At 46.0% G+C, this 8,029-nt stretch overlaps 1 long non-coding RNA gene across 1 annotated transcript; it reads left to right on the forward strand.

Moving 5' to 3' along the window:
* The first annotated feature begins 1,064 nt into the window (after window positions 1-1,064).
* LOC121140333 lies at window positions 1,065-8,029 on the forward strand. Its single transcript, XR_005877114.1, has 2 exons — window positions 1,065-1,296; window positions 7,022-8,029. It is a non-coding gene; the product is annotated as an uncharacterized LOC121140333 (long non-coding RNA).

Below are 8,029 nucleotides of genomic sequence, written 5' to 3' on the forward strand. Positions count from 1 at the left end.
CCCCCACACGTAGCAGGGACTCCCTCCTGGACCCTGAATCCGCTACAAACCACACCCAGACACCTGCTTTCACAGAGAGACCCTTTACTAAATGGGGAAGAAATGTTAAAGCGGTTGCTTTCTGACTTGGGCAGAAAAACAGCAGCAAACGACCTTGCAGGTGTCACTTTAAGAGGAGAAGGGGAGGTCTGTGTTAGAATGGGCTAGGGTGCAGGGGTAGAGGAGATAGGGGATGAGGAAGATGAAGGGGACAAGGGGAAGGAGGAAGGGGGAAGGGAATGGAGAAAGGGGGAAAGGGGAGGGGAGAGGGAGGGGGAGGAGATGGGGGAGGGGTATTTGTCCTAGAGAGACAAAGGACTGCCTTTGGGAGGGGAGACAGACATGGAAATGGCGGGCCATGAAGAACCAAGGGGAAACCCCATGTTAAGATGAGGCGTTTAATTTAAACAGGATGTGTTAATTAGAGCCAAAGGCAGGTTTTGGTTGCTCGACTTTGATAGCTGGACCTTGGTAGTCAGCCTGAGGAGGAGGCAGTGGTCAAATAAGGAAATAGATCTTGGTGGCTGGCATTAGGAATGTAGTCTAATGGTTCTTAGCAAGGCAGAGGGAAGGAGGGAGCGGGAGAGAAAGGCACGGCCTGCCAGAGCCTCATGCTCTGGGCTAGTGTCATGTCCAGTGCCAGAGGCTGGGGAGTGAGAGAAAGGAGTGTCTAAAAAGAAAATCCTCCATCATTATTTCACACACCCCATTCTAGATCCTAGATTGGGCAGAAGACTCCTTAGCTGAAAGCAGATGTGTGTGTGTGTGTGTGTGTGTGTGTGTGTGTGTGTGTGTGTGTGTGTGTGTGTGGTTACTGGCAGGAATGGCCATCAGGAAGGAGAAGGCTGCCTTTTCTGCAGCTGGCTGTGAATAGGGTGGGGCTTTGAAAGTCCCTTCCCTGTGTATTTGACAAACAGGGTTTATTGGCAAATGCTACCTTCCGGGCTGCCTTGCTGGTCTAGGGGGCCCACTGCAAAGGGACGCACCTGCTGCTTCCGCCTCACCAAGAGCTACATGGAGAGCAATAGCCTGCTCACCCACAAGCCGTGGAGTAGTTACAGACATCAGGAAAGCTCGGGAGTTCCAGAGGCAGCTGCTACAGCAGCCTGATGGGAAGGGAGGGGAAAGGAAAACGTAGCCCAAAATAGAAAAGTGTGCTTTAAGTGGATAATGGCTGAGCAGATCCCTGCTGTCCGAAGCTGCTTCTCTCCAGAGCCACCTTTTAGCGATTTGATTTCACCGCTAAACTGTTTGCCCGTAAGATAAGTGCTCAATTAAGGCAAGTGGGGAGTGGCATTGGAAGAGATTAATGTTTCAGGCTTTTAGATCTCATATTGGAGGGGGCGGGAAACCCAGGAATCTATTCCTTTTACCTGCCAAAAGTATGCTTCCTTTCCTTCATCTAATTGCTGCAGTCTTGAATTAGTGTCTTGACCCAGACCACTTTTCTTAAAGCTGATTAGCCTGGAGGCCAGAAGGGCAGCTTTGGAGAGCCACTGAAATGCAATCGGGGCATTTGCATGAAGAGGTGAACATGCTTTCCCTGGGGGGGGGGGGCAGAGGGAAATTTGTCTGCACACTCCTTGGCTGGCTGGAAATCTTTACTTGGCTTTTACTAGGTCTTTTTCTCTGGGGCTTTGGTGCCTCTTCTCCTGGAAGTGGGTCCTCTTTAAGGGTGGACATGAGTATAAGGGAGAGATCAGGAGCAGCAAGGTGAAGGACAGGAGCTGTTTAACAAGCCAGTGTTCATGTGGCCTTGACTGTTGCAAAGTCCACCCTGATCATCCTGGGGCGTTTGCTTGGGTAGAATTGTAAACAGAACTGTAGGCACAAAATCCCTAGCAAATGGAGGGGAGGGTGCATCTGTGTCTTTAATACTTTGGATGCTCTGACTCTCAGGCGAACTCAGTGGGTGGCAGTTCCCAAAGAAGAACTGTCTCTCCTGGTCCCATCCCTTACCCCCCCGTTTGGTTTATAGGGCCAAAAGCTAACAGAATTCAGGGAGGCAAACCCCACCCATGGTGTTTCTACAGCCCCCAGAAGGAATGAGAGTGGTGATCCCATTTTCCCGGAACTGTTAGGTGCTGAGCAGACAGCTGATTTGTTGCAGCGCAGGGCCTGGCAGAAGCTTACGAAAGGGAGCAGCCACAAGGGACCTGGGGATAAATGATTTCCTAATGGTCTGAAAGAGTCTCAGGACTCACTCAGTGCCCAGCAGAGGGTGAACTTCAGGGAGGGCAGAGAATTTACATTGTTAACTCAAGCTGAATGGTTTAAGATACTAGGGAAGGGGGTGAAGGCTCAGTTGGGGGATGCACAATGTTGGGAAATTATTTTGCAGTGAAAGTGATATCATAGACTTAGACTTGTGATCTAGGTCTCTCTCTCTCTGTCTCTCTCTGTCTCTCTGTTTCTCCCTCTCTCTCTCTCTCTCTCTCTCTCTCTCTCTCTCTCTCTCTCTCTCTCTCTCTCTCTGTGTGTGTGTGTGTGTGTGTATTATGCGTGTGTTACCTGTGCTGCCTGTGTAGGTATGTGTGACCGGCTTAACTGCTGTTTTCATGCATTCCTCAGTCGATTCCCCAATCTTTGTGGGGCAGGGTTTCTCACCGAATATGGGGTCCACACTTTAAGCTAGTCTGGCTAGCCCTTGGATCTGTCTGTCTCTGCCCTCCAGCACCAGGATTATGGAAACAAGTGACCCATATTTTCTATGGGTGATGGGGACCAGCTCAGAGTCTCATGCTCCCAAAGTATGTATTTTAACCACTGAACTGTCTCCCAGCACCCTGCTTGGATTTCTCATTGCTGAAAGAAACAGGGAGTTTAAACGCCAGTATGAAGGACAAGTGACCACAAAGTCCCACGGATAACTGCTTGGTAGGAGAGGGGAAACCTGTTTTCTTCAATGGAGTGACCCTGGGTACAACAACCACAATCCGGGCAGGCCCCGAGCCCAGGAGTGCATAGTCAAAACAAATCAGACTCCATTCTTTTCAGTGGATTTTTATAAAAATATCTTTCTTGTGTTTTTTCTTTTAAAGAGAAGGAACATGAAGGTGGGTGGATAAGGAGGGAGAGGATCTGGGAGGAGTTGGGAGATAAAAAAAGAACAAGAAACATAGTACATGAAAACCATGAATAATAAAGTAAAATTTAAAAATTACACAGGAAAACATGAATAATAATATTAATAAATAATACCATTAGACATACAGAAAGTCTGTGTCCATAGAAAAGATGAATGGTTATACAAATGGATTCCACACCTCTGCAGAGTTTATATGGTCCTAAACTTACCATGAAGCTCTAGAAAGTGCTACCCTGTATAGTTTAGTTTGGAAGGGAAATGCTTTGGTCGTGTCAAAGTGGATAGAATTTCTTCAGTGATAGAAATACATATTCTTTATCCTATTCAAGTAAGTTCATGAATATTTGCCTCTAGATGTTAGTTTATCATTTCCTGTTGTGTAACAGTTACTCTGAGATTGAAACATTCTATCCTGCAGGGCAGCTCCTTAGACAGGAAAGTAAGCAAATCAAAGTAGCTTCAGGAAGTTTCTGAAACTGACCAGACTCACTGGGCCCCTCCCTAGCCAGAGTAAGCAATCAAAGCTGTGAGCCCCTGAGTCTAGACAGAGATAAACTGCAAAGAAGACTCTGAGGAACCAGCTGAGCTGCTTCCTGGAAGGGGCTTAATCCAACTGGACAGGACACTCGCCAAACTGATGAGCTCCCGACAAGCTGCAAAGTGTTCCCAGCCTTTGTGAGCTGTCACCCATTCCGGGGTGGCCCTTGAGGATAAAGCTCTCTGTCGTTTTTTTGCTTCCATAAGTATTCCTTTACCCACTTTCCTGTAAGTAACCCCAGTGAAACTCATTGGTTCACCAAGCTAGACTTGGGTGATATCCGTACTTGTGAGTAGACATGCAGATTGTGTCTCTTCCGGAAAAGCTTTATCAACCAGCATTTCTGGAATTAGACATGAGTAAAATTTAGACATCTAATAACCAAATAGCAGTTTAGTATCCACAGTACGCAAACAGGTATGCCGAGGGGCCTGTCGAGTGTTCAGAGATAGACAGTTCCCTGGATGCATAGAGATTTGAACATGGTCCACAAAGGAGATAACTGCAAAGATGGTTCGAATTAATATGACACAGAACATGGCCGCAGGGAGAAGTGCGAGGCGAGGGAGGGTAGTTCACTGGTGGTTTAGATAATCTGGATTGGTTTCATGATGGGTTGAGGGAGGGTAGTTCATTGCTGGTTTAGATAAACTGGCTTGGCTTCAAGATTGGTGTACAATTTAACCTGATGCTATTTCAAGTTTTCCAAACTATTTTATTCCCTGTTAGAAATTCATTGCCTGTTACTGAACAGTATACACACACCCTTGGAACAATAGTTCCACAAAATAGTATTTTCTCATATTATGGATCATCTGTGTTCTTCAGTTGTCTTCAAATTGCCACTTACCTTCCGGGTTGATTTTATAGCCCACCTGATGAGTTGTCCTTTACCAACTTACCAAACACAGCCATTACCTGTGGCAAGGGAGTGTGAGCTTTGCTAATGACTCTCACCTGAAGGTTCCAGAAACCTTGCAGCAAGTGTCATTGCCATCCCCATTTCTCAGATGAGGAAACTAAGATTGAGGAGTTGGGTTACATTGTCTCCTAGGTCACATAGCTCTTAGCGTAACTAGGATTTGACCCCAGCTCAAAGCACAGGCAATGGAAAGGCCCACAAAAAGAAAACATGGGAATTGTGAAGTCTGGCTACAATGTATTGTATGTACTGTAGGAAAGTTTGGAGAGATAATAGTGAATTATTAATTGTACTGACTGGTTTTGTCTAGAGTCATCAGAGAGGAAGGAGCCTCAGTTGAGGGAATTGCCTCCATGAGATCCAGCTGCCAGGCATTTTCTCAAGTAGTGATCAGTGTGGGAGTTCCCAGTCCATGGTGGGTGGTGCCATCTCTGGGCTGGTGGTCCTGGGTTCTATAAGAAAGCAGGCTGAGCAAACCATGTGAGTAGGCCAGTGAGCAGCTCCCTCCATAGCCTCTGCATCAGCTCCCGCCTCCAGGATCCTTCCCTGCTTCAGTTCCTGCCTTGTCTCCCTTCAGTTGTAAGAGCAACGTGGAACTGTAACCAAATAAACCCTTTTCTCCCTGACTTGCTTTTTTTGGCCACTTGTTTCATCAGATGCCACAGGCCAGCCCTAGCAGGTCAGAGAAACTGGAGCGGAGTCCTTGGCCATACACGCATAGGAGACTTATCGGAGGGACCGAAACTTAATTCTTTTTCTCTCCCGTCTTTATGTTTCTCTTATCCCTTTTTTTTTTTTTTTTTTGGTTTTATGAGACAGGGTTTCTCTGTATTGTTTTGGAGGCTGTCAGTCCAGCCTGGCCTCGAACTCACAGAAATCCGCCTGCCTCTGCCTCCCGAGTGCTGGGATTAAAGGAGTGCGCCACCACCGCCCGGCTCTCTTATCCCTTTTATAACACCTAAGACAAAAAATAATCTCTACACAAGAAGGAAACCCCCTCCGAACCACAAGTTCCATATTTTCCAAAAGCAAATTTAAAAAACTTTAAACAGAAAGAAATCACATTCTGATCACAAGTTACACGCTTGTCTTAGAAACCCACAAGTAGTTAAACATTTTTCTTTGTATCAATGTTCCTGTCATCACATCTTCACCCCAAAGCAACGATTCTTTTATTATTGATGAGCAAAGGCTCCAAGCAAGCCAAGTATATTTCAGCCAGTTTCTTTGTACTGGCGGGCAGCTGTTTGCAGTTTCAGTGTAGCAGATTCCTACCCTATTTCTATTCTACAAAACTGGACTCAAGCCACCTGTTTTTCTTTTTTCTCTTTACACCTAATAGGGTCGTCTAATTTCCTTTCGCAACTTTGTTGTTTTTCTCTCAAAGTGCACTCGGAAACCTGTGATTGATTCTGTAAGCTACCGGACCAAGGAGAACTCAGACCTAGCCTTGGGTGTAGGGACATACTTGCTTTCTTGATCATCAGGCTGTTTTTTTTTTTTTTATTCACAGCCAGTGGAGTACTCACTCCATTCTCTCGTTGCCGTTGCCAACTCTGGACCCTAGGCAAGTGTGGTGGCTGTGTGGTCATGGCGTAAAGTGTTCTGTGGGTTGGCATGTGACACAAAGAAATGGAAACGGGCTGGGAGGAAAAAACTGAGGTGCAGTGGGAAGGGACTGGGGTGGGGGGCAGGGACCCACCAGGGGATGGAGGAGTGGGTGGTGGGAGGGGCTTCTGCAGGAAGGTTCCTGTAGGCCTGAAAGGCTCATTACTAACTTTCAGAAATTCCTACCAGTGAACAGAATGGTTCTCAGAAAACAGAGTCTGAAGTAGCAGATCATCAGGCACAGCCATCCCCATGCAAGGAGTCTGACACACCCATCCAGTCCCGTCTGGCTACTGGAGAGGATTTTTAATTTTAAATTGTCATTGCAATATATTAAGATACAGAAAAATCACCTAAGTAAACTTGTTCTTTGTGTTTAATTTCTTATTTCAACGTCCTTCTGGAAGGTCCCCTTGAACTCCTTGGTTATCCCATCCTTGACTTGTGTTTATATCAAGGGATTCAGCTCAACTCACAGCTAACTCTTGAAAATACCGCTACTTTCATGTCTAGGGGAGCAGGAGAATCATATAACAAGACACCAGCCCTGGCAATTAAAGCAGCAACTTGGTTATGAATTAGTGTGTGTGTGTGTGTGTGTGTGTGTGTGTGTGTGTGAGAGAGAGAGAGAGAGAGAGAGAGAGAGAGAGAGAGAAGTAATTAGCCACATGCTATATATTCTGTGTGGATCTAGCTATGAAAAAGCTCCTAAAATGTTCCTTCCTGGCACACAGTCAATTATTATTATCCACATCAGTTAGTGATGGTTTATAATGCTGGTTGGGGTGGACAATGAAATAACAGCTACTACGTCTTTCTTCCTTAGGGAAACACAGCCTTGGATTCCCATGAGCCTCTGCTTCCATAACAAACTTGTCAACTGATCAACGCCTAACCTTTCCCACTGGTGCTTCTGTTGAAGAGCTCTTTATTGAGTACTCACTGCCGACACCCCCACTAGTAGCTCATGCTACAGCGTGCACACTTTAATTCTGTGAGGAAGAGATTCTGCTCTTGGTGCTGACATCACGGGTTCACCATCTAAAAGAGACAACAACAGACCTCCAGGAAACAGCTGTGAGGATTTAACGTTGGGATATAAAAATAAAATGAACAAATACTGGGGAAAAAAGGTACACATTTGTGTAGCGCTGGTTAGCACTTATTTATGTAGCACCTGTTAGGAGAGAACTCCTCACACAGACTAGGTAACTCAAGCATCATGAAGTGAAAATGTTTCAGTCCCACAATTTCTTCCATTTATGGCAAAGACAAATCTTGTCGTCAGAATATGAGCAATAGCCCAGAAGGTGTATCTCAAATCAATATTGTAATTATTGGGGTTCACCTAACCCCCATACTTGAAATATTCTGAGTATTTGGGTTCTGTCTGGGAGTGACTGTCTCCTACACTCTTTCTGGTCTCCCTGGTGACCTTCTTCAGCCGCAGCCACCACCTCCTATCTCCAGGCCTGGAGAGCACGAGAACTCATTCTCAGCAGCCCCTGTGTCTCCAGGAGCTCCCGTGTGATCCCAAGGCACCAAGTGTTTCCCACACCTCTACAATTCCACTCATACCTTTGCCACTTCCTGAGAGACAAATCCGTGCTTCCAACGACCAGCTGGCACCTTCCTATTGGCACTGCAATCTCAGCGAGTTCAAGGAAACTTTGGGTGTCCATTCTTGTCTGCTCTATACCGGTGACATTCGTCTTAGTAACTAACACAAGCTTTTGTCCAAACCCCAAACCCAAGACTTATCCTGGCTGCTGTAAAAAAAAACAAAAACAATCTAACCTTCCATGTCCAACCTAGAAAAATGGCTTTGCTGTGT

The sequence above is a fragment of the Mesocricetus auratus genome, unplaced genomic scaffold (genome assembly GCF_017639785.1).
Source record: "Mesocricetus auratus isolate SY011 unplaced genomic scaffold, BCM_Maur_2.0 Super-Scaffold_2245, whole genome shotgun sequence".
In the NCBI taxonomy this organism is placed as follows: domain Eukaryota; kingdom Metazoa; phylum Chordata; class Mammalia; order Rodentia; family Cricetidae; genus Mesocricetus; species Mesocricetus auratus.